At 42.7% G+C, this 25,784-nt stretch overlaps 1 long non-coding RNA gene across 1 annotated transcript; it reads right to left on the bottom strand.

Annotated features, from left to right (window-relative positions):
• Window positions 1–3,437: 3,437 nt before the first annotated feature.
• On the bottom strand, window positions 3,438–23,166 carry LOC307213695. Its single transcript, XR_013837647.1, has 2 exons — window positions 23,086–23,166; window positions 3,438–3,554 (listed from the first exon to the last, which is right to left on the bottom strand). It is a non-coding gene; the product is annotated as an uncharacterized lncRNA (long non-coding RNA).
• Window positions 23,167–25,784: the final 2,618 nt, after the last annotated feature.

The raw sequence follows: 25,784 nt of genomic DNA on the forward strand, positions 1-25,784 counted from the left end.
TTCAAGCATAAAGCAGGGCAAATATAACATAAAGTTGGCTGTCAGAGGAAGCAGTCTGAATGAAGCAGGCCCTGATGTTGTCAGTGACCATGAGTGTCTGCAGAAATAATACTAAGAGAGGGGAAGCAAGATCTATGACTTCTAACTGCAGGTAATTGACTTGACTATTTGCAATCCTTATTTGACTGGGAAGCCCCCTCTCCCCCAACACACACATACCATTACATGATGCTGAAGAGAAGAAATGAGAAATAACGGTTGGCCATGCCCGTTGCTGATTTACTGTATTGTAAGGGATTAAATATTTCAGAAATAACTTCTAACAAATTTCTTTATTTGTCCATTTAACAATGACAGGGTAAGGCACTAAAAAGACATGCAATTCAACAATACTTTAGGACTCTATACCAAATCAAAAAACCCTAAGGCAGAATTCCTCTCCTTATGCACAGAGTCTGCCTTGGCTGTAGTGAATGCCAGACGTAAAGTCCCAAACCTGTCAGACTTTTTGGTTAATGCATGTCTGTCTGTGATATAAAGTAAAATATGATAAAACAACCCTTTCATGGATCACTGCCTTGCCGTGGCGAAGGGGCTTGAATAACTCAGAGAAGCTATGAACTATGCCGAGCAGGGCACCCAAGATGAACAGGTCATAGTGGAGAGTTTTGACCAAATGTGATCCACCTGGAGGAGGAACCGGCAAGCCACTCCAGTATCCCTGCCAAGAAAATTCCATGGACAAAAAGTTGGATGGTGTTCTCGAAGCTACCAGCATGAGTTTTGACCAAACTGCGAGAGGCAGTGGAAGACACAAGTGCCTGGCGTGCTCTGGTCCATGGGGTCACGAAGAGTCGGACACGACTAAATGACTAAACAACAACATGATAATACAAAGCGGATAATTCATTAATAACAAAAACTTAAGCCATTAAGGGTCTTGGCCAAAATGGTCTACACTTTTTTATGAATTTCTCCTTGGGATAAGCATTCAACTTTTCTCTATGGACACCCACCAAATACAAGCCAGACAATCGATCTCCACTCACTGTCAATCATAGCCATGCCTTTCCCAGAAATGCATTTCCATAGTAACCTGCTGAATTTCTGCCTGCCACATGACTGTTAAGAGCATAGGAGACCTGCTCTCCCCCAGTGCTAACCACAGACCATGCCAAGAACTCAAGTTACATGAGTTGTAAACCTGTTATGTTACTGCAGGTCTTTCGTCAATTGAAGTTAGGCTGGCATTGCTACATTCAGTGCAATGACGGGTGTGGTATTTCACATGGCACAGAGTGTGTGTCAAAAGTGATTTAGGACTGCAGTCAACTTAACTCCCAGCCCCCTCCCCTCCTGAATTTCTCGAAAAACAACTGAACACACCAAAATACTGGATAATAACACTGGACGACACTGCTGTGTTGACATACATGAATATATCCCAACTCACCCAACCCCCAGCAATTCTAGTCCAGCCGTATTGGCTACATTGCAGGGCTAATGTAACCCATGTTTTCTCAACCACAATGTCCTTCTCTACGAAATATAGATCTACTAATGATTTCTTTGCATTCGCACCAGCAGGGTAATTTTTCTTATCATTTTTCTGAGCATGAAAATATATGTTTAATGCTATTAAACTGAGTTAGAAAGAGCACAAACTCCTGCCGTTGCTGCTACCTTTTGCTTTCGGATGAACACACTACTGCTGTTCTCACACATGGGCAGAACGATGCAGAATATTCACCTCGATGGACTGATAATCTGACTCAGTATTCCCTTCAAAATAAATCAAGTAGTCCTTCTTGATTGTGTCAGGAGAGAGAGAGAGAGAGAGAGAGAGAGAGAGAGAGAGAGAGAAACCAGAGTGACACATACACCAAGGCAGGAGTGGCTCACCTGGTGGTGCAGAGCCCTAGCAGTACCACCAAGCACTAGTGTGCATGCCACGTACCAGGAGAGGTAGGGCTAAGGCAGCAGCAAGATTAGGGCTGCCAATACACCCATGCAGCCATGACCTGCTACTGTCTCACCCTTCGCCTCCCAGGAAGTAGAAGCAACAGGGCTGCCCAGAGGCTATTGTTGCGGCTTTGCCCCACTGTGTGAGCTGCTCCTGAACCAAGAAAAACTCAAACACACCTTCAAAATGCACCAAGAAGTCCCTTCTCCACAGTCTCATCCATTGTTCCACTGACTTTCTGCCTGTCACACAATTTTTGGGACTTGCACTTGTTGTATGACTCTAAATTTCTCTGTTTTCAATTCCAGCTCTGACATTGCTCATTGGCTAAGAAGAACACTGTAATGTCTGGGCAGGATCCTGTCTCACAGATTGGTACCTGCACCTTTTGTTTCATAAGGTTTGGTCTAAAGAGAATAGCAACTTTAAAAAATAATAATAAAGAGTTTGTCCCCAGTTAGCTTTGGGCCTGGAACAGATGTACCCCTGTACTTGCCTCTCTGTAGATCTGTGCTCAGTCCTGGCTCATATTCATTTGTCTTCCCAGCTAATTACCTGGCTGGAATTTAATAAAACCAAGCTCATTCTTTCAGGCAAACTGGAAGAAATTAAAACTTCATCAAGTTGCTTTAACCTATCACCTGCACGGAAGCTTCTTTGAGGGAGACCCAACCAGAAGAGTGTGCTCAGTGGAATCCTTTGTTCCACCAGGGGCAGGGACTGGAACACTGTGGGTCTAATTCAGGTGGTGTCATGTGTGGCCCAGACTCACTGAAATAAATTAGGTTTAAGTGCTTCTGTCAGGTGATTATAGTGGGACTTAAGCATATCCAACTTTGGCCTTAGCGTTAAATTCTACATAGCAGTGGAATAAATAAAGCTTCAAGACTAGTTGGAATAATATCCCATATGGATGTGTCTCGAGAAAGGGAAATAGAACTGCAAATGAGTGCCACGTGCAAGGGATCTGTTGCTTTCCTCAAACGTCCAAAGTGTTCCTGTCTCACTCTGTATATTTACTCTCTGCAGGACTGAGCAAAATTTAGCTCTGGTGTATCCCTGGCATGCATGCTGAAGGTTTCAAATTACTGATGAGGTCTTCTTTAAACGTGGTATTAAGAGTACCTTGGAGTTCTGAGCGATATCATCCATCCTTTTTTAGATCTGTCTGTTCATCACAATATTGTGCCAGAGTTTGTTAGGTAAACATGATTGACAGATACCCATCTTTATCCTTTTCACTGCTGGAGGTCAGCGCTGGGGAAAGGTAATGCTTTTTTAATTAGCTGTTGAGCAGATTGAATTTCCTTTGTGTGGGGCTGCAGGCTGCTGTCCTACGAGGCAGCGTGTCTGAAGAAACCAGTGATCATTTTCACGTGTGATACAAAACAATCCCCTCTTCTTGCACTATCTCTGTCACTTGTGGAAATGTATTCTCATGGCTTAAATGCAAAAGATGAATGTGATGCATATGTCAAGCAACACAGATTTTATTTCTCATCGTAGATTGGTCTAAGCACAAACAGATTTGAGTCCATGTGTGAAAACCAAACAGCCTGTGGGTTTGTATTCAGTTCTTTGGCATCATGTGCTGAAATAAAAACAGCAACACAGAATTAGGAATCCTATGAACAACACAACATCTCTTAGGGCCAAAATAAAGCTTCAATCTTTGGAGATAATATAACAATGCTGAAAGCACACAAGAGTTACAGAAGCCAGATGAATGCAGTATTGAACACATATTTGACTGCACTTTAATAGAAAAAAGAAATGTAACTTTAGGACATACAAGCTGTCTGTAATAGTAGTTTCTGCTAGTTAAACTCCAAAGTTAACAAAAACACTCCTGGTTGACTTGGCAAGCAGCACCAAAGCAACAGTCTTCCTTAGCAGATGCTTCATTTAGGCCTTAGGTCTTTTCGAATCTTCATTCTACATCAAAAGTTCTGACATTTGATCCTTGTGAACTTCTTTAAGACATAGTACAAAATGTTCAAATCTCCACATTTTAGTGCAAATTCCTATCACAGTGTTCCAAAGCAGTTTCCCCTGATATAATGCATTTTGCACTAATAATGCCATCAGGGCTTTTTTTTCCAGCTAGAACTCACCAGAACTCAGTTCTGCCACCTCTCAAGTGGGCTGCAAAGCCATTATAAGAGAACATGGGAGGCATTCATGGTGAGTGTTTCTAAAAATAATAGTACATCATGGACCAGTTGCATACGAAGGAATTGTGGGAGACACCAGCTGGGGAACCCCCAAGGGAGGAAGGCTCAGAACCTAGGGACAACGTTGAGTAGTCAGAGGGAGAAGACTGGCAAGAGGAAGTGTTGGAAGCTAAAGGGGTAACAGGGCTTAGTGAGTGGGGAGAGTCTGGCAGAGAAAAGTCCAGAATCAGAGGCAGAAACAGAAGCAGGAGGGGAGGGAAGCTGAGAGGCAGAGATGGGTTAGACTTGTGAAGAGGCACAGGTGTCTCCTTCTCCTGCTGCTGTGACAAGCTCCTTTCCCAGAACCAGGAGACACATGAAGCAGGAGCAAAAAAAGACAGGCATGCAGACAAAGTCTGATTGCTTGGAGAAAAGCCTGGAGAGGAGCAGACAAAGAAGGCTATGGGGATGTGGGGATCTTTAGTCTCAGCAACTGATCCATGGGGGCAAGACCTGAGTTGTTGCGCTCATTAGGTCTGACATTCTTGTGCAGATCTTACAGCGGTACCTCTGGATGCGAACGGGATCTGTTCCAGAGCCCCGTTCACATCCTGAAGCGAATGCAACCCACGTCCACGCATCTGCGCATGCGTGGATCGTGATTCACTGCTACCGCACATCCGTGTGATGTCATTTTGAGTGCGCATGCGCGAGTGGCGAAACCTGGAAGTAACGCGCTCTGTTACTTCCGGGTCACCGTGGAGCGCAACCTGAAAATATTCATCCCGAAGCATATTTAACCCAAGGTATGACTGTATTTGCTAATAAAGAGTTAGCTCCAGTTGGCTTGGTGTGATTTGCTGTTGGCTCGCTCCTGTCATATTTCCCCATGTGCGCGTATCCCCTGGTATGTGCATTTTTGTACACATTAGTTGGCTGGAGAACTGCACTGCGTGGACAGGCGGAGTCCCCAGATCCCACGCGGTCCCCCCCCCCATCATGTGGAATAACGACTCAAGACAACGTGCTATGGGATTAAATTGGCCACAACTTTATTAAATTTCAAATGTGCGTAGACCTTGGCTCAGGCATTGGGCGTTCTCCCTCCCCAGTCCCCAGCCGGGGACCTAGGGAGCTTCAGGGTTATCCAGTGTGTGGGGGGGGGGATGGGCCAGCTCTGGAGAACATATGTTCAAGCAGAGATAGCCAGCCGCCGCAGGGGAGAGCAATGACGACCTTTCGGCGTATGGTCAAAGCCTCCCTTCAGAAACCCCTTTTAACGGGGAACCCTGGTATTGCCGCCGCAAAGAGGAAGATGGACTAAAGGATTCCGCCCAAGGCCTGATACCGCCAAAGTTGTGACGTTTTGCTACAGGAAAGGCGAAACCTGCCAATGCAGGGAAATTCCTTTCCGGCCCTTTAACAGCGACCTTAACGTAGCAGCGCCCGCATACCTGCGAAGAAAAGTTAACCTGCAAAACCTATGAAGAAAAGTTAACCTGCAAAAGAAGACATTAACTGAGGGTGGGTAGGATGGGAGAAGCTCTGGAGCCAAGTGAGGATTCCCGGGTAAGATCCTCCCTCTATTGTGTGGGCAGGTAATCCCTCCCCTACCTGGCCTGGTCTCCTTGGCAACGCTTCCCACAGGTGGGATTGGACAACTGACTGAGGTAGGCGGAGACCTCCAGGTATCCCACCTGAGGGAAGGCAAAGCCAAGCCTATGCTGATGGGGCCACTCCAGATCTAGGGCTGCGCGCGTCCACGCAAAGGGCGCCCCCCGTTTTCAGCGGGGAGCGGTCATTGCAAAATTTAGAGAAGTATGGTTTGCAAAGAATGGGTGTGTTTTGGTTCACATATTGTTTCAGAAAGTGCCAGTGTAATAAGATTTGCCTTTAAATGTATGCTAAATTAACACCCCCCTTAAATGACCTACCCGCTAGTATTATAGCCAAAAATCAACACTAGATAATATTTAGCACAGCTCTATTGGAAATGAATGTGCTTCCTGAAAGATCTTCTCCTTAAGAGGCAAATCAGCAGAAGACGGCAGCACAGGGACTTGTATGGTGTGCTTGTTACAAATGAATGAGTCTGAGTAAAAAAATTAATATCCCTAAGTTAAAATTTAGTATGGCCATTGGGGCTAAATAAAGTGTGTTGGGGTTATGGATGGGAGCGAAATTTGATACAATTTTCATTCAAAGCTGAATCTGTCAAATTCACATTTTCCGAAACAATAGGAGATCTGAAACGCAACCCTCCTTCAAGGTTCACACTTATCCGAATTTTGTGATGCTGTTCACCAATCGACCAGTGTTCACAAATAATGCACGTCTTAGGTGAAATTTGTATAGAAATGAATATATTTGTTAAAATAGCATACAAAACACAATATATTAGCAAAATTGCTTGGAAAAATATTACATTCGTCAAAAACCGTGTATAAAAATGTGTTAATTAAAAGAGACCTTCTTACTAAAGTGCTGAAGAATTTTCATGAAGATTTTTTTTAATACAAATTGCTGCAGAAGTGTGGAGAACTGTGTTTTTGACTGGAAAAATGAGAAATGGAGACAACTGAAAATTGACAGATTCTTCCATACCAAGTTGGGGTACAAAGCCGGTTTCCAGCTCTCTAGTTGATCATCCCTTAGTTATAGACCTAAATTGATGGATGTTTACAGCGAAGGATTTTCTTTGGAGTGCTTATACACACAAAAGAAAGGAAAGAAAGAAGAAAAGTTATTTATGCTAAAGGTACAAGCAAATCTACCCTCGGGCTTCAGGCCTTTTCTTTTGAACTATAAATGCCACGTGTCTTCTTTATATTCTGTGATCACAGAAGAATGCAAGTAATAAGAAATGAGTTTTTAATTTGTCTGCAGTTGTTGTTAGTCCTACTACTGCGATTCCAGCATTTGGAGAAAGGCAGCCAGAGGGTGGGTTCTTCTTTGAAATATCATTGTCTCAAGCTTTCCAGCCCACTTAATTGGCCTGAGGAAAAGGTAGGGGGGGTTATGGGCTAAGATTTATAAACAAATAGTCCATTATGCTTCTCATTAGTTGGAAGAATACCTGTATAAGTGGAAGCTGTCAGTTACAATAAGCACCCCCTCTCTTTTTGCTTATATAATAATCCTAGCATTCAAAAGACTAATCACTACACACTGATCTACAAAGCATCTTATTTCCTCATCAAATTTCCCTACTCGGCTTAGCCATGCTTGTCAGCTTCCCAGCGCCCCTTTTCAATAACTGGCTTATTCTTAGCGTCCAGCCAAGAAGCATTCCTAGGAGTAAACCATGGAAGAATGAAGACCTAATTTCTTTATCTCACTCCAGGAGAGATTTCTCCTCACGCTCATGGGAAAGGTCACACAGGTAATTTGGGCTGCTGGTTCGCATTAAGAGGAGGAGGCATATATAGCACATTGAGGCCCTTTGTCTAAGAAACCAGAGGGCCACCAAGGATGAAGGAAGGACATAAATGGGCAGCAGTGAAGCAAAGGTCCCCCCCTTAAAGATAATTACCCATTTTATTTTTTTAAAAAAATTAGGAACAGCATTAAATAGCCTTAAGCTGAAGGGGCTCATTCCCCTCTTCTTTTTAACAATAGTGAATTAAAACATTTTTTAAATAAATGAAATGAAAGCTCTAGAAAGAAAGAAAAATCCTGAAAATTTCTGAGTAACCACATTAGGGAAAATCTGGAGGAAACTCTGCCTGCATAAGTCCCATTGAAGTTAGGGAAGGCATGTCCTTATGAGACTGGGAGTGTAAGGCAAGGGAATGGAAGTCCACTTCCAATTGGAAATTCAGAACATATTACACCCATAAAACACAGACTTCGGGCATACTGTGTTTTGGGACTCACAGTTTGCCTAAAGTCCCTAGGTTATGGGTGAAATAAGTTCTTGTTTTGGAACTCTGGTTTCCAGAAAAATGGGGAAAAAAACAAAAAATGTAGAGCCAGATGTGACCCCCGTGGATTGAAATGGCTCTGGTATCCATGTGTATTGTGTGATACAATGCTAGCATTCCTGCAGGGATACATTCTTCATTACTATAATCTACAGAACCAGACAGAAAGGGTAGATTTGCCATTATATTCCCAAAGGGAAATAAAGTTGTGATTCCTTTATTTATATTTAAGTATATGTTTGTGGGGGGCAGTTGTTTTTCTCATTTTCTCAATGTTTTTTTCTTTAATAAATTTGCACCCACTGACACCCACCCACCCATATATATTGAAATGCTCTAAATATTTATGAAACTAACATAAGTAACTTAATGAAACAGTCCGCTGAAGCAAAGCATAATTCCTGTGGCTGGTTCTAGAAAGAATATTTGCAAATCATACCATTATTCTTTCTTTTACTTTAACTGCAATCCTATTGAGTTAAAAGGGACTTACTCCCAGGTAAGTGTGTTGCAATCTTATAGTAAGTCCCATTGAACTTAGTGTAACTTACTATGCCCATTGGCTGGTTGGGCTCACCCCCTGGGGAATCTCCAGACCCAGATCTGCCTGCCATTAGCTAATCTGCAGACAGGCCTGCCATCCTTCCCAGCTGGCTGCCAGCTGGCTGACAAGGCCTGTGGCCAGGTGGCAATGCCACCTGACCATTGAAGGTAAGCTGACATCTTGGTAGGCATGCTTAGGGTTGTGCTTTTAGGTGTCTATTTGATTTTCATTCTGGAAAATATTTATGGCCAAATTAAATTGTGATTGTGTATTTGTGTGTGTTGGGTATCTCTCACTAATTTAACTTGCATCTTGAATGCAACTATTTTTACCTGACAATAAGTTGGGCATCTCTAGACAGCTGTCATTTCTGTGGGCTTCAAATGTCAAATCTCATAAGCAGTCAACTGTCACATACTGTCAAATATCCATGGCTTCCCATTGTATACAAAATGCTGTTCAGTGCTATATACCACTGCACATTATGTATTTAATGCTATCAACTATAAAATGCTATTAGATATAATATACCAGTGGTTCATAAGCCATATTCTGAGCAGCCCTTGGTATTTGGAAACTGATCAGAGGCTCCCAAATGGAAAACCAGTAACTGTCACTATTTTGTGAGAAAGGTTCGAGCGCATACCAGAGCTTTAGGTTTGTGCAATTAAAGTGGCTTAAAGGGCTCTGTCAACTTAGTTCAGTAAATCCACACTGAAAAAGAAATGGACTTATTGCAGTTTGGAAAGTGATGGGAAAAGCCTTTGAGAAGTGTGCAATGAGAAAATCACTAACAGGAAGATGTGTAAACACCCTCCAAGCAAATCAGGGTGAATGTTCACAATCTAATAAATGCCCTGCAAATAAACCACAGTGAATGCTCAGTAAAGATGGGATATAAACCACTTTGAGGTGGGTTTCTTTAATAATTAAGTGGTATGTAATTTATGTGAAATAAATGAATAAATAAATAAATAATCAAGACGCCAGGTAAGCTTTGTACAAACAAATGATTATGAACGTTCAATAAGCAGGTCATCTGGAAGAAATCTTGTGAAGAAACCTTGTGAAGAAACCTTCCCAAATCCTCTCCACAACTGCTTCTCTTCTGCAATGCACAGCTTCAGCTGAATGCTGGGAATGTTCTACAGCACATTCTCAGTGGGTGTTGGTGTATCAACCTAGAGAATATTCAACAGTAAGATTTGGCAAAGGAAAATTCTAAGAAGAATTTTCAGCAGCAGAGAGATTCATTTCAGCTACAGATTCTTCCCACACAATGGTAGTATCACTCTGTCATCAGCATCACAGAGAAAGCAGGGGGAAAACAGAGGTGTGGCATAATCTCTACTGTATTTCTCAATGCATAGGAATGTAAGAAGAGCTCTGCTGGATCAGACCAAAGACTAATCTAGTCCAACATCCTGTTCTCACACCTGGCTAACCAGATGCCTATGAGAAGCCCACAAGCAGCATATGAGGGCAACAGAACTATCCCCACTTCTGTTCCCCAGCAACTGCAGTTTATAAGGGGCTGATGAAATCAACAGAATACTCTATTATTATTTTTAAGAAGAATTTAAAGCCAGGGCTTGGAATGGAAGATACAATTTTCGTAATTAGATAAGTTAATAATGACTTTTGGTAGGCTGCCTTGCATAGGTAATATTACACTTCAAATGTGAACATTCCAGACAGGACAGTAGGGGAGCTTCAATGCTGCCTGAATAATATTCTGGCCCAAGCGAGGGATTGACAGAAGATTAACACTTTAAGCAAAAGCTCCTGCCTGCAGATATTCTCTTACATAAAATAGAAGCACCAGTGGTACTGAGAGGAGCAGCAAAGTTGAGTGGGGTCCAGTTGCTATGTTACATCAAGAAGAGTTGACTGAGATAGTTATGCACATAAGAGACTGATTTCAGATGCTCAGCAGTCTATAGAAAGTTCTCTGCACACTCTCCCTTCTGCTCTTACCACACTCAATCCAGGAATGAGCTCTCATATGAAAACACAGTCTTTACTATTAAGAATACATTTTATTGCTGGGACTTCCATAAGCACTGGTTCAAACTATGTCCAAGGAAGCTTATTCCTCATGGTCCAGTAAGCTTGCTGAGCTCTCATAGGTCCAAATTTTAGAATGGGTGGCAATAATGTCATTATTATTTTAATCAATGGGCAAGCGTGGGCAGAGGAAGATTTAGGGCAGTGCGACCAGTTCTGTTGTCCTGGGTGCTGAGCCTAGGGAGCTCTGCAGGGTGTCACAACTAGGACGTAGTGAGTTGAGCAGAACAGAAAGTGAGAGGCAGGGTAGGTGAATTTTGGCCTTGCACAGGGTGCCACTGAAATTTGAAAGACCAAAGTCCACCCTGGGTGTAGGTATCAAGTCCTGGCCCATTTAGGAAGGTCCAATTTCCCCTAATCTGTCTGATTAATCTTTAGTTACTTCCCTTGGCAAAAAACGTATTTTGAAGCCTCTGTATCTAGCAAGTCTGTATATTTATTTTCCATTTGTACCTTCATTAGACTAAGATGGATTATTTTAGTGTGTAAACAACATCAGAATATGTATTTACAACTCTTGAGCTTGGTATGCATAACAATTGCACTGCAGTTTCTCAGACTGAATAGGCTTTTGAAAGATGTCTTCTGGGAACCAAACCAGGACATGAATAGCACATCCAGAGATGTTCTTGATGGCTGCCTCTAAAGTTAAATACTTCCATTCCCCTACAGTCTGAACTTGTTAGGTTTTCTTCTTCTTGAGATATGGTAAGAGGAAGGGTGTGTGTGTGTTGAATGGGCTCATATTAGTCATATTTTACCTGTTTTATTAATGGTTGGGTATACTTTAGTGCTTCAGTGCCGGCATTTTGGCAATGATATTCCAACAGCTTGGGCATGCTGGCATCACCAGGCAGAAGAATCTAGTGTTTTTGATGCCCAAAGAGAGCACAAGAATGTCAATGCTTGATCTGTAAGTTGCCATTGGGTGCCCCTCTCATTGGGAATGATGCATCAACGGTCCTGCATCATTGTGTAAACCCAGCAGAGCAAAGCTAGCAGGTACAGAAGAAGCTTGCAAAGTAGCATTGCCTCTCACTTAGCCACAAGGCGCTATCCACCCGTCAGTGAAAAGGAGATTGCCCCAGGGGCCCTATGACAATACAGAGGCCACTGGGAACTTTCCCAAATGGAGGGACACACAGATGCAGTAGAGGGAGTGGCATGCGAATCTCTCAGATTCCTTTTGGCCTTCCTAGTAGTGCTTGCCAAGCCAAAGTAAACCAAGCAGGAGTCACACTCCGTTTTCTCTGCTGCTACATGGAAAGGGTGAAATGGGTAGATAGAATGACTGGGTCTCAGCAAGACCTGCCATGCTGCTTCCATATCTTCCCTGCTCAGAACCTTTGCCACTGGGCAGGCTTAAAAATCTCATTGCATTAATCACAGCCTCGTTTTCAAAAGCATTGCTGGTGAAGAAATTGCCTGAATGCTGATCTAATTTACCACAAGACTGCACAAGCAGGTTGATTTTCTTCTTCTGGTTTGGGAAGCAAGAACAAAGCAGAGACCCAACACCTACTGCACAGCTTAAAAGCATTCTCACTACTCTCAGACTCTTATCTCGTTCTCAGGTTACTGTAGTTTGTCCCTGTCATGCCACTGCAGTGAGTGCTGAAGCCTGGTGAGATAATACTTGGCCCAGTCCCAGGCAATCATTTTTGAGTAATTCATTTGGGCACCACACACCCAGCCTGCACATTTTCCAGCCAAGGGTACAGTTACCCGTTTCCTTGTTTGTCTTTGGAATGCTGTGGCATAGAATTCAGGCCCAGCCCATCTCCAGCACTGAGCAGGGAGTCCAGTGGAATAGAAAACATCTTGCAAGGAAAAGCATGCTGTGCCCAGGCAGGTTCTTTGTATAATTTCTTATCATGCTAGGTGCAACCTATGTTGCCTTATCCCTTAGTACCAGTCATGTGCTCTGAATACAGAGCCACCAAAGCAAAGCCACTTCCAGAGGGGCAGCCAGGTTAATCTGCAGCAAAAAACAACAACGAAGAAACTCATAGCACTTTAAAGCCTAACATTTTTATTATGGATTCAGCTTTTGGAGGTCAAAGCCTGCTTGATCATGCATCTGATGAGTGGCCTCTGGTCCAGAAAAATCAGTGCCATATTAAATCTGTTGAGTAGGCCAAGAAACCTTGTCATGATAAATGTGCTGGTGTTAAACATGCCACAAGTCTCTGTATTATTATTATTATTATTATTATTATTATTATTATTATTATTTTGTACATGGGATAAAGGCACACAAGTGATTTGTATATGTATTCCTGCACATATGTCAGGCATAGGCAACCTCGGCCCTCCAGATGTTTTGGAACTACAACTCCCATGATCCCTAGCTAACAGAACAAGTGGCCAGGGATGATGGGAATTGTAGTCCCAAAACGTCTGGAGGGCTAAGGTTGCCTATGCCTGACATACGGCCTCCACAATCAACATAATAAAGAAGTATCAAAGAGAGTGCATGCATGACTACATCCTCTATTGAAGTGAATGTCCAAAATGTTGCAGTATGAAGTACTTCTTGCTTTGGATTCCAGCCCTTCCATCCCACCTGGTTTTCTGCGTCCCCCCTCCAACAACCAAGTCAACAATCTCTAGCTACTGAGCACACCCATTCCACATTTGTTTTTAGGGCTGGTGGCAGGTGATTCCTCCAAAGAGCATGTACTTCTGAAAACTTTGAGGTTGCCTCAAGCCTGCAGAAATCTCTCTTTTGCGCATGGACGGTGCCATGTTGACTCCACAAGCAATGGCCCTCACCGAATGAACATCAGAAATAGAGGGAACCAGTGGGGCCTGGAACAAACATTGCAGTTTGGGATGCTGCTGCTCGGTCTTCTAGCCAAGCAGCTGTGCCTTCTTTCAGGAAAATCCATTCCAGTTCTGCTTCTACCTGGGTTTTGTCTCTCCCCCACCCCCAATAATGAGTCAGTGTGCCTTGCCTACTGAGCACACTCAGTCCTCCTTGGGCTTATTGGGGGGGGGGTCCTCCTTCAGGTTTTCCTCCCTAATGTTTTTCATACTTCTGAAAACCTTGGGTTTTTCTTTAGCTAATGGATGAGTCTGTCTTATGTGTGCATGTTTAAGTTGTGTAAGATATGGGGTGCTATCTAACTAACTATCCCAATGGTGCACACATTTCTATTTATGCAACAGAACTTACCCTCATCTCCTCCTTCTGCCCCCCCATCTCTTCCAGTTTTCCATCCCCCCAACCCTTCAGAGCAGATTTGGGGAGGGTGTGGGGCACATATGGAGGGAGGAGAGGGGAAGTTCTTAAGAATTAACTCATTTCAGCATTTTATCAGAGTGCTAAAGAATAGTCCAAAGGAGGTTTTAATATCCCCCATGATAGTGTGTTCATAATTTTAGCCATATGAATTTTATCATTATCTCAACTGTTGCCATATTTATACAGAGATATGCGGGATCGTGAGATTTTATTCTGGATTTCTTTTTAATTAGTTTCATTAACCAAGGAACCACTGTTGCTGAAACAGATGTTGTGGTCCATTAATAGCTCTCAGCTGCCTGTGGCAAACTGTGGAGCCATGCATGGAGAATTCATAACTCAGAAGAGGAACAAGTGTAGTCTGCATAATAACATAAGTGGAAACCTATGAATTATTTTATTTTCTTCCAATTTATGCATTTTTCATCTGGCTCTTTTTTCCCCTTTGGCATCTTTCACTCTCACTCACTCTCTGATCCGGCATTTCTGCTGAAATTTGCTGGATTTATTTGATGCAATCTCATCAAGGGAAAATAACATGAACGTGAGGCAATCCTCTTTTCTTAAAAACCTAATTTATAACCTCTCCAAATAGTTTCATGCAGCATGCCTTTTGCTGTTCCCAAGTAACTCATGCCACAATATTTTGTTTGTGTTCAGGATCTTGGTATAGGCCAGTGTGTCCTGTAATTTCCCATAAATTTGTACTGAGAATAGAAGAGACAATCAGAGCCATTCTATGAAAGGTGGAAGAAGAGTCTGTGGCAGACGAACCACTGCTTCCTAAACAGAGCCTTAGCTAGGTGATCTTGTGCCCCTGGCAGAACTTTCCAGATTGCGCCTCCTAGCCATGGACAAATTAGCTCTTCTTTCTGCCTCTCCTCCAACCCCCCCTTCAATTCACCCTCTATTTAAAACCTTTTCTTATGAGGCAATAATTGAAATTTTTATTTATAGACATATTTATGGACATATTTTAAGCTGATTTTGCACACACACCCTCACCTGCGCCCCTGGCAGGGGTCCACCTCACCACCCCCTAGCTATGGCCCTGTTCCTAAACCATGTTAGGCTCACATGGGCCAAAGTCAAATCTGTAGAGTGGCTTTTTAACCTCTCCTCTGCCCACTTTTCCCCACCTGTTTTTCATTCTTTCTTTTCGTCATGCCCCCATTTGGGTTTCCCAAATGAGTGGAACCTTATGCATATGCCAATAAAGGTAAAGTTTGAAAAAGGTAAGACATTTTGGATACCGTGGTTCAATTACTGCTATATAGCTAGAAAGAGACAAAGTGTTTTCCTTTCACTTTTTTAAATCCTTACATACGTTTTTCCAAAATTATCAAAAATTAACCTATTAAAATTTTTGGACATCTAAATAGCTATTTTTTGTGCAACAAAGAATAGCATCCAAAACACTCAACAAAGTTGATGGTTCTTCTGGGGGAATTCAGTGCAAAAGTGAGAGAGGTGTCAGTTGGCAGAATGGAAAGAGGAGGCATTTTTTGAGGGAGTGGGGTGAAGAAGCAAGGGTGAGAGGAGTGCTATCCTGAATGAAGGATAGAAGAGAATCTACAAGCATGAAGGAACTGTCCGAAAGAGGCCAAGGCATTGCCACCACAAGCAAGCCTGCAGGAGGCAAGAAGGCAAGCACAGCACCCAGATTCAAATCTGCCACCCCTCCCAGAGTGCCACTTGAGGAAACTGCTTCAGAAAGGCTCCTGGTAGTCATGGCTTTCACACATGCTGGCAATTTTAAAATATAGATACCTTTTAACTTCTTCACATTCCAGGATAAAGGGACACAAGGAATCACACGGCAGCAGTTCTGCAGAAGGGAGAAAACCCCAAGATTCTTGGGACAGAACAGCCTATGCCAGCCTGATGCCTTCCAGATGTTTTGAACCACAACTCCTATTAGCCCCAGCCAGCAACAGTTCCTGGCTGGGGCTGATGGGCCTGGTAGCCTAAAATATCTTGCCAAAAACTGGATAGAACATTTATTCAAAATAAAATGTTTTCTGGAACCTGATGAGGTTTTTCTCTCTCCTTGGGAGTGCTCAGGCCTAGTAATTAACCATGAAGTTTAACTGGTTAGCTGGCTGATTATTGATTGATACGGCATTGTATGATTTCTTCATGACCATTTCATAGACACTTGTTTTTAGGATTTTATTTGCTGTATTTTATTTTGATTATAGTACTTATCCTTCTCTATTGCACAGTAAAGATACATTTTACTTTGCTATAACAGCAAAGACTTCTGCTGGTGTCTTATTTTACTTGGGGTGTGTGTATGTGTGTGTTTAAAATCTGTAGGCTGTTCCATTTCCAGTTGCTGGAATCACTAAAACTGCAAATTGTGTGTGACACACATCCTCTCAAGTGTTTTCAAGGACACTTGGTTTTCTTCTATGAATTAAACTCTCACAGTTACAAAAACATTTCGTTGCCAGGCTAATATTTCAGTGCCTTCATAATGCAGAGGGAAAACAGATATGTAAAAATGATTTTCTTCCAGAGAGGAAAAGCTGGATTTGTTTGGTTTTTGTAAACTTTACATTGTAGCATGGCTAACGTTTTAAAATGCTGCAAGAAAAGCTTCAGCTTTCTTTGAACCCTATATTGTGAAACAATGTAAATAAATAAGAATAATTGGGGGGGGGGAAGTCTCAGCTACGTATTTTTGCAAGATATTCTGGGAGGGTGTCCTGTTTGTAGTATAACAATGATGTGTAATTCCATTCAAGAAGTGACAGGAGTCTGTACAACCTGGGAGGTTTTCACTCCAAGACAAAAGTGTGGCAGGTTCCTGTCTGAGAGAAGATGTTTGCAAATGACACAGCCTTGACAGCACATTCCAAGGAACCTCTAGAGCAGCCTTTCTCAACCTGTGGGTCCCCAGATGTTGCTGAACTACAACTCCCATCACCCCTAGCTAGCAAGGCCAGAGCTCAGGGATGATGGGAGTTGTAGTCCAACAACATCTGGGGGACCCCAGGTTGAGAACCGCTGCCTAAAGAGATTCATTAACTGTTTTGCCCAAGCCTGTATGGAGTTTGGCCTCACCACCAGCCTGAAGAAGAAGAAGAAGAACATCCTGGGTCAGGGCATTGCCAACACTCCATGCACCAGCATTGGTGACCCCACACTCGAGGTGGCAAATGATTTTGTCTCCCTGGGCTCCACCATAACCAGCAACCTCTTCATTGATGCAGATCTGGACAAGCATTTTGGCAAGGTATCTACAACAATGGCTCGCCTCTCCAAAAGGGTATTTGATGCGAACAACAAATACTCAGAGGAAGGTCTATCAGGCTTGTGTGTTGAACACGCTGCTTCATGGAAGTGAGTAATGGGCAACTTACACCCACCTCAGTGACAACTCAGTGCCTTCCATCAGGAAGATTTTGAGCATCATATGGCAGGACAGAGTCTCAAACAAAGATGTGCCCTCCCAAGCCCACATTCCCACCATGTTCACATGTCCACAGAATGGAAGATGGCAGGATCCCCAAGGCCATGCTCTATGGGGAGCTAGGTTCAGGCACCAGGCCCATTGGCAGACCAACTCTGCACTACAAAGTTGTCTGCAAACATGACATGAAGGCTGGCGACATAACCCCTGCCTATCAGAATCCCTTGCAGATGATCACAGTGCCCACATGGACAACTGTTTTGCTGTCTGTTCTTAACTATCTTTGCATTAATCAAAGGTGTCATCTTTCCTATATAGTATTTATATATGTTATGAGAAAATTGAAAAACATGGGCAAACCTATGTATGCCTGAGCAAAATCTGGAAAATTCTACTTTGACTTCAGACAGCTCTTGAGACAATAACTATTAAACTATTAAGTATTAAACACATTTCTCAAGGATCTGGCACAAATTATGTTGTGTCACAATGTATAACACCTGGGGCAATTCAACAAACATGTGGTCAAATCCCCAAATCAGTTGCAACAGCTATTTTGGCTTCTACACTCTCCCAGACATTCAGCTCCCACCACATTTGCCTAGGCATTTTCTAGATGTTCAGGATTCAATGCTCATATGCCCCATTTTAATGTTATCTAGAAAATGAATACAGCCTACAGACATACATATTTGTGACTTGTGTTCCACATGATTTTCAGCCTGGTTAAAGGTTACACAATAGTCATCTCGCTTTTTATTGTTGTTGTTTTGTTATGAAGTCATGCCCAGAAAGCGAACGGGCAGCTAGGTATCATGTTGCATAAGTGCTCAGTGCCATGTGGAAGACAACGACATGAATCAATAATGCCGTCTGGGAAATGGCTTAGAATAAAATATTGCAGGAGAGAGTACAAAACATTGCCCAGAAGGAGGTTTCGGTGTTGATTAAATATGGCTGCCTCAGCTCTCTTCAGTTCAATGACAGATGAGGAGTGCTTCAAACTTCAGCTTTTGCTTCAGCATATTCTGAACAAGGGGCTACTCAAATTGCAGCGAAAACACATGTTGGCCTGCCCAGGTATGTGAGGATTGTCTGACTGCCTTGGGCTGCCCTCTGAAGGCTGAACTTGTGTACACTGTGAAGAAGAAAACTTCCCTCAGTTTTCTGACTTCTAAACAATCAAATTCAATCGGACTCCCAGATCTCCTTAAGACATTTTTGTCGAGAGGTCCCAAAACAAACGAAAAGGACAGAATTTAAAACTCTATTTGCAAAGGTTTGCAAAGCAGTCAAAAAGCTCAGGAAGAAGAGGACAGGTAATCTAGAAGATTCGGGGTTGGGGGGGAGATACCTCACAAAAGAGTATTCTATATGAAAATCATCATAGGAGGTGAGGCCATAAATGAATACTTTAAAACATATGTTTGTGCTGACTATGGCAATAAGCTAAGTTAGGCTTTTCTTATTTCTTCCATGTGTAAGTTTGCTTGGCATTCAAAACATATGGTGCCACTTGGAAAAAGAAATATAACCTGTTTTAGCCCACTACCCTGGGTATACAGCTGAGCCAAAGAACCAAGATCGTTGTAGAAGCCAGTTTGTCTACTGTTATTGACACCACTTGGGTTGTCAGATCTAAACTAACCATATATTTCAAATCTTGGATACCTGCCTTGTCAATAAATTATTTACCGATATCATTAGGAGAAACAAACCCACTTGCATCCAGCACTAATTACCACAGGACCTGAACTCACAGCTACTATTTTTTAATAAACCAGAGTTTGCTCATTAATGAATTACATTTACCATCTCAAGCCTACTAATAAAAATAAATACTGGAGACTGTGTTGGGTCCACAAAATTGAAATAAATACTTCATTGATGCCATTTTTTAGTTCTTTTAATTTACCTATGTATCTAACTATATAGTACAATGACTAACAAACCAGATATATTAAATTATCATAGAAAAACATTACAGCTTCCACTTTCTTCAGCTTATTGGATGTGAACTGGATGCTGTCTTTTTCCTCACTTTCTTCTAAGCACTATTATACTTCTGTCTGTTCCTGTTACAGTGGTACCTCGGGTTAAGAACTTAATTCGTTCTGGAGGTCCATTCTTAACCTGAAACTGTTCTTAACCTGAAGCACCACTTTAGCTAATGGGGCCTCCTACTGCCGCCGCACCGCTGGAGCACAATTTCTGTTCTCATCCTGAAGCAAAATTCTTAACCCGAGGTACTATTTCTGGGTTAGCGGAGTCCGTAACCTGAAGCGTCTGTAACCTGAAGTGTCTGTAACCCGAGGTACCACTGTACTGACAGATGTGAAGCCACATCTGGCTTCAGGGTTTGAGGATCCCCAGTCAGCCTGGTCTTGATGAGCCCCCGCTTAATTTGTTCATGGGCAAACTACTGGTTTGCCTGCCCACTCATGGTGATGGTGGTGATGTTAGAGCTGCTGGCAAATGTTAGATGGAGAAATGCCAGTTCACAGCAGAAATAATTCAGAAGAACCAGACTGAAGAACATAGTCTAGGTTTTGCACTTGTTTCTGAATGGTATCTGCTATTATTTGGGCCTCTACTGCAGTAGCCCAACATCAGACCTATCTGTTGCCCCCTTTAGCTATGCACAGAATGAGTCAAGTACATTTGTAGCTATGCAAGGCTTCCATTTGATCCTAAAAGCTGTTAAGTGCATGCACCATGACATCCATGGCCAGCAGGATCTTACCATGCATGCCCCTAAGTTTCTGGGAACATTCAGCATCATGGAAGCTACATTTTTCATAGTTCCTTGCAACCCTGAATGTCAATGTTGCAGTGAGGAAAGCTCTGGGATGTTGAAATGCATCCATTTGAGGTCAGCCCTGATTCTAAAGCAAACTAGGCCCAATCCTATATAGATCCAGGGAAGACCTGTTATTCTGGTGTACAATAACCTCCTTCAAATTTGGGAGTCTGTCATATATATATATATATATATATATATATATATATATATGAATGATATGTAAATTAGCAAGAGCACCAAATATCTTTGTTTCACATAATATAATTTCTGCATAGGAATTTTCATTCAAGTTAAAATGTAACATCGAGCTCAAAGCAAGCCACAGTTGAACTACTCGTAGACACTACAGGCTTGTTAATATCAGTTCTGAAAACTGAAGGAAAGTGCTGTCCTCCTTACAAGTTTCTTGTGGACATCTGGTTGACCACTGTGGGTATAGGATGCTGTGCTACATGGGCCACTGGCATGATCCAGCAGAGGTATTATGATGTTCTTAGGTGGTGATCAAAGATGCAAGAAGCTGTGTTATACAGAGGTAGCCTGATAACCCATCTTAACTAGTACTGGTCCATGGCGCCACCAACAAGCTATGTCAATCAATCAGTCAATGTCGGTTCTTTCACCAAGCTGGAATCATTTTAGCCATGGAATCATTTTAAAACACTGTGTGTACATTGCTGGTTTCTCCATAGTTTATAGATGGCTTATTGGAAGAAGAAAGTCTTTAGCAGGTACTGTAAAGACAACAGAGATAGTGCCTAATATTCAAACCTAAACCTCTAAAGAACCAGTGTTGGTTCTTTAGTTCATTGATGTATCCACAGTACTCTGGCTGTATTGAAACAAGGACACACTGAAGGGAATTTCTGACCGGACACAGCTTGCTGCAACATGTGCCTATATGGTGGGAGTCTCATATCTGCAGGTGACATCTGAAGCAGCTCTTCGTATCTCATAGTGACTTATTATTTGATTGCTCAGAAAACACAGGAGTCTTTTGCCTGATATTACGGGATGTGAGCACTGACAAGATTTGATGGATTGGACTTACTGTAATTATTGATATGATCATCTCCTTGATGCAACATGTAAAAGTGGAAATCCTTTGGCCCCAGTAATGTGACCACCAGCATGAGATGGAAGGAAATGTTGCCATATTGTCACTGATATTCTGTTGTATCATATTTTACTTCCTTCCTCATAAGGAGAGCAAATCTGTCTACGTATTGCTGCCTAGATAAAAGGCATGCTACACTTCAAAGCAGCTGAAGTAAACAGTAACATTTCCTTCAATGGACATAGGAGCTAACTGTGAGTAATAGAATTACCAGGTCAAAACTGGCCACTTTCTTTTGTCTTGAATTTATGAATCCCATGGGCGAAAATGAGCATTTGGCATGTCACTATGACTCCCCATCAGAATTATTTAGTGAATCTGGTCTCATTCAGAAATACAAAGGTTTCATCTGTGCCACCCTCCCCCAACCTGGCACCCTCCAGAGGTTTTGGACTACAACTCCCATCTGCATGCTAGCTGGGACTGATGAGAGTTGTAGTCCAAAACTACTGGACAATACCTGGTTGAAGAAGGCTGATTTGTGCAGTGCATGGTGTGATAAAGCTTTTCAAGCGTTTTATTTCCCCACACCCAATTGATGTCCTCGACAAACCCTTTTGCTTATTTATTATTTCCTGTCTGGGTTGCTGTGTTTTTGGTGAAAATAAAGATGAAGAGCTGGGATTTTTAGAAGATAGAACCATTGTGTCTTTTACTTCCATAGCATCTGAATAATATTGCAGCTCCATTGACCATACACTTGCCACCATATGTACTAAGAGTTATGTGTCATGCTGGCAAGTCCTGGATTTGTGTGTGTATGTGTGTCTATGATAAGGAGACCAGTATAGAATTTCTGTGCCCCCAAAACACTTCTAAGATGCTTCCGCTATCAAGGGGAAATATGTGCACCATATGTGTGACACACACACACACACACACCCCACATATAGTTTATTGGTCAGCCTTCTTCCAGTTTCCATCAGACAAACAGCAGAGCTAAACAGGATTCATACCAAAGCTACCAGCATACATCTGGGTAGCCTGAGCAGTCTTCCCCAGTATGAACTGTGGGCAGGAATTTTCAGGGGATGGATAGTGAGTAGGAGCTAGGGGGCTTAATCCTTCATGCATTCACCACTTTTTCTTTTTAGCCCAGATGTTTTGCCCTGTAGGGAGGAAGCAGCAGGTGGGCAGGGGTTAAGCAGACCATCCTGCCCACTGCCCTGCCCTACTATCACTGCTTTACAGCAGAGATGGGCAGCCAGGATTTCAAAATATGCATCTTCCCCCCCTACAGCATCAGCAGATGTGGTTCTTTTCTTGTACCCCCACCTGGATTCTTTCAGCTATTCCTCTGACGTTACTGAACTGGCTTAGAATGACTCTGCTGGGGAAATGTTCCACTGGCAGAATTGGGGCATGCTGTCAGTGTCATTGTGGCAGTTGTCTCTGGCATCCCACCATCATAGTGAGGCTTTGACTGAATCCTATAGCTCCCCAGCCAGCCGATCTTCAGTAATAGATCATACATTTTGTGTATGTGTCCCCCCCCCCAAAAAAAGCCACACACCAAGAAAGTCTTGTCATGCAGAAAAGCATTTCTAACTTTCTCACAGGCACCACTGACCGATCTTGTTCTAAGTAGCAAAATTTTGAATCATAAATATGAAAAAATAGCACAAAAAGTTTCTCTAGATTACCATTTTTCAATTGCCTCCACCCCCCTTCAAGTCACTTCCTGCTGTCTCCCACCCCCCTCAGTATTTCTCTCTCTCTCTCTCTCTCTCTCTCTCTCTCTCTCTCTCTCTCCCCCCCCTCTCCTTTTTAAAAAATACAATTTTCTTTCAAGTCCTCTACAGTTACAGTGTTTCGGCCATCAAAGTCCCCTCCCAGCCATTTTCATTTACCTTGTGACTCTGACCCTTTGTGAGGCTGAGCATTTTCAGAGTAAACTGATCCTGAAGGTCCCCAAGGATGTTATTCTCATTTATTCACTCAGCCCTTTGAATGGAACGGCCTGCATTTGGCAGTGGTTCAGCAGAGTCAGATTCAAAGAACACACTATCCTCCAATCTCTCCCTCCCTCCCTCCCTCCCTCCCTTAGTTTCTTCCTTTGCAAAAATAAAGATTTTTTTTAAAAAAAATACAATTGTAGGCTTTTTCTGATATAAGGCACAAGGTTTGTGAAGGAGCGTTAATAGATGTCAGTCATTTAACACGCCGCATTTCATTCATAGCTGCCGGTGGGCACGAAGAGAAGAGAAAGAATAAAAGGAGAAGGCAGACATGAAGGAAAATATTTTGCAATGGTGGTAATGCTACATTTTAGCAAGCACTTCCTCACCTCCCCTTTCCATGAACCAGGAGTATGGACTTCACTCATTTTCTGGAAGCTACCATCTGACCATGGCAAAGAGCTTGAGTTTGAGGCCCTTGAATGTAGATGAATCCCTTCCCCGTGGTGGGTTTTTCTCACCCCCTCCCTCTCCTTCAAGATATTATTATTATTATTATTATTATTATTATTATTATTATTATTATTATTATTTTCTTCTGTTCAAAGCACCCATTTAAGCACCCAAATGAACACCAAATATGACATTTGAGATTTTGGAATTACAAAATATGCTGCTCATGTTGACCAGTGGAGATGTGTGGTGTGTGAGAGCCACTCGCATAGCATTGGGGCGGGGGGGCACAGGAGCAGTTGCCCCGGGTGCAAAATTGTTAGGGGTGCAAAATTTCAACACCCAGTGCTGCCTCAATACAGCTGTATGCTTCTACTGGGCTCTGTTGAAAATGGCTTCTCCATGCAGACCAGGAAGTGACCTCTCTAGACAACGGAATGATTCTTATTTTCTTATCCCTGTGGCTGCGATCTCCTAGGTGACACGGACGCTGCTAGGCAGTTGAATGCGCATGCGTACTCCACCCATTTCACTTCCTCCCACCTACCCACTCTGCACAGCCCTGGATGTTAGCAACCCATGCTACACTACTGGTGAGAGAGCAGCTTAGGGCACCCAGATACCTGTCAAAATAAAATGTGAAAAACAGAAATGAAAGCAGAACTAGTTTGCTGATTTAATATATGAAATATTTGTATGTTACCTTCAGACCATCAATGCTTTGCTGAAGCGATTACAGTGCATACGAAAAAACTGAGCTGTGTACAATTAGTGGATGAAAGGGCAACAGAGCCACTTAAAAAAAAACTCCCCGCAGTACATGGATGTACTATGACTCTATGATTCTATGTCTGCAGTTCGGAAACTGATCAGGAAATGCACTAAGAAGTGTGGGATGGACGAGGGAATAAGGGGAAGATGGGTATGCACCGTGCAAGAAAATCAAGATGAATGCTCATTATCCTATAACTACCCCATAGGCAAATGAGAATGGATGCTCCATAAAGATCTACTCTGTACCTTTAAAGCACATCCAATGCACACTTAAAGCACATGACCTTCTCCAAAGAACCCTGGGAACTGTAGTTTTCCCTCACAGAGCTACAGTTCCCAGGATTCCTTGGGAGAACTCGCATGCTTTAAATATGTGTTGGATGTGCTTTAAATGGTATGGTGTGGATCTGCTGGCAGTTTAAGCTCTACATAAGCTTTTTGGACGCAAATAAGAATGAATTCTCAATAAACAGATCATCTGGAAGAGCCTTAAGTTTACAACAGTGAGCAGTAAAAATAGGGGCAACAGATCATAAGAGTGTCAAACAGGCAAAGCACCTGTCCTTGTTTTTATTAAGATGGGTTTAGAAGGGGTGGTGTGCTAGGGCAATACCATCATGGGCATGGGTGATGCTGTGGTCTAAACCACTGAGCTCTTGGCCTTGCCAATCAGAAGGTCGTGGTTTGAATCCCCACAACGGGGCGAGCTCCCGTTGCTCGGTCCCAGCTCCTGCCAACCTAGCAGTTCGAAAGCATGCCAGTGCAAGTAGATAAATAGGTACCACTGCAGTGGGAAGGTAAAAGGCATTTCTGTGCGCTCTGGTTTCTGTCACGGTGTCCTGTTGTGCCAGAAGCAGTTTAGCCATGCTGGCCACATGACCCAGAAAAGCTGTCTGCAGACAAATGCCAGCTCCCTTGGCCTGAAAAGCAAGATGAGCACCACATCCCACAGTTGCCTTTGACTGGACTTAACTGTCATGGGGTCCTTTGCCATTTTTTACCTTGTGAACAGCAATACTGGTTTACACACTTTTGTGAGGAAAATAGGTATCATAAAATGACTTCAAGCTATGCCTTTTGAGGCAACACAGCCTTGCGTCAAGACAATTGTTTATGGCAACCCCCCCCCCCCCATGCATGATGCCTTAGTAGCTGTAGTAGTGTCATCTGCATGTCCATAGGCAGTCATTACCTCTGATAGCTTGTCCCTTTTTTCAGGACTTCAAAATGTCTGGGAAATATCCCTGGAGACTGAATGAGACAGAGGAGCTCTATAAGTATCCAAAAGGGAAGGGAAAGGGAGAGAGAGTCTCATGCTTAGGTACTACTGTACCTGCCAACTGGTGTGTCACAAAAGAGCTAAGATTACCAGCTGGTCAATTATCTGATTAAAGAGATTCTTTCATTTGCAGGGTTTTCTTTTT

This window comes from Podarcis cretensis (assembly GCF_951804945.1).
Source record: "Podarcis cretensis genome assembly, chromosome: 3".
Taxonomy (NCBI): domain Eukaryota; kingdom Metazoa; phylum Chordata; class Lepidosauria; order Squamata; family Lacertidae; genus Podarcis; species Podarcis cretensis.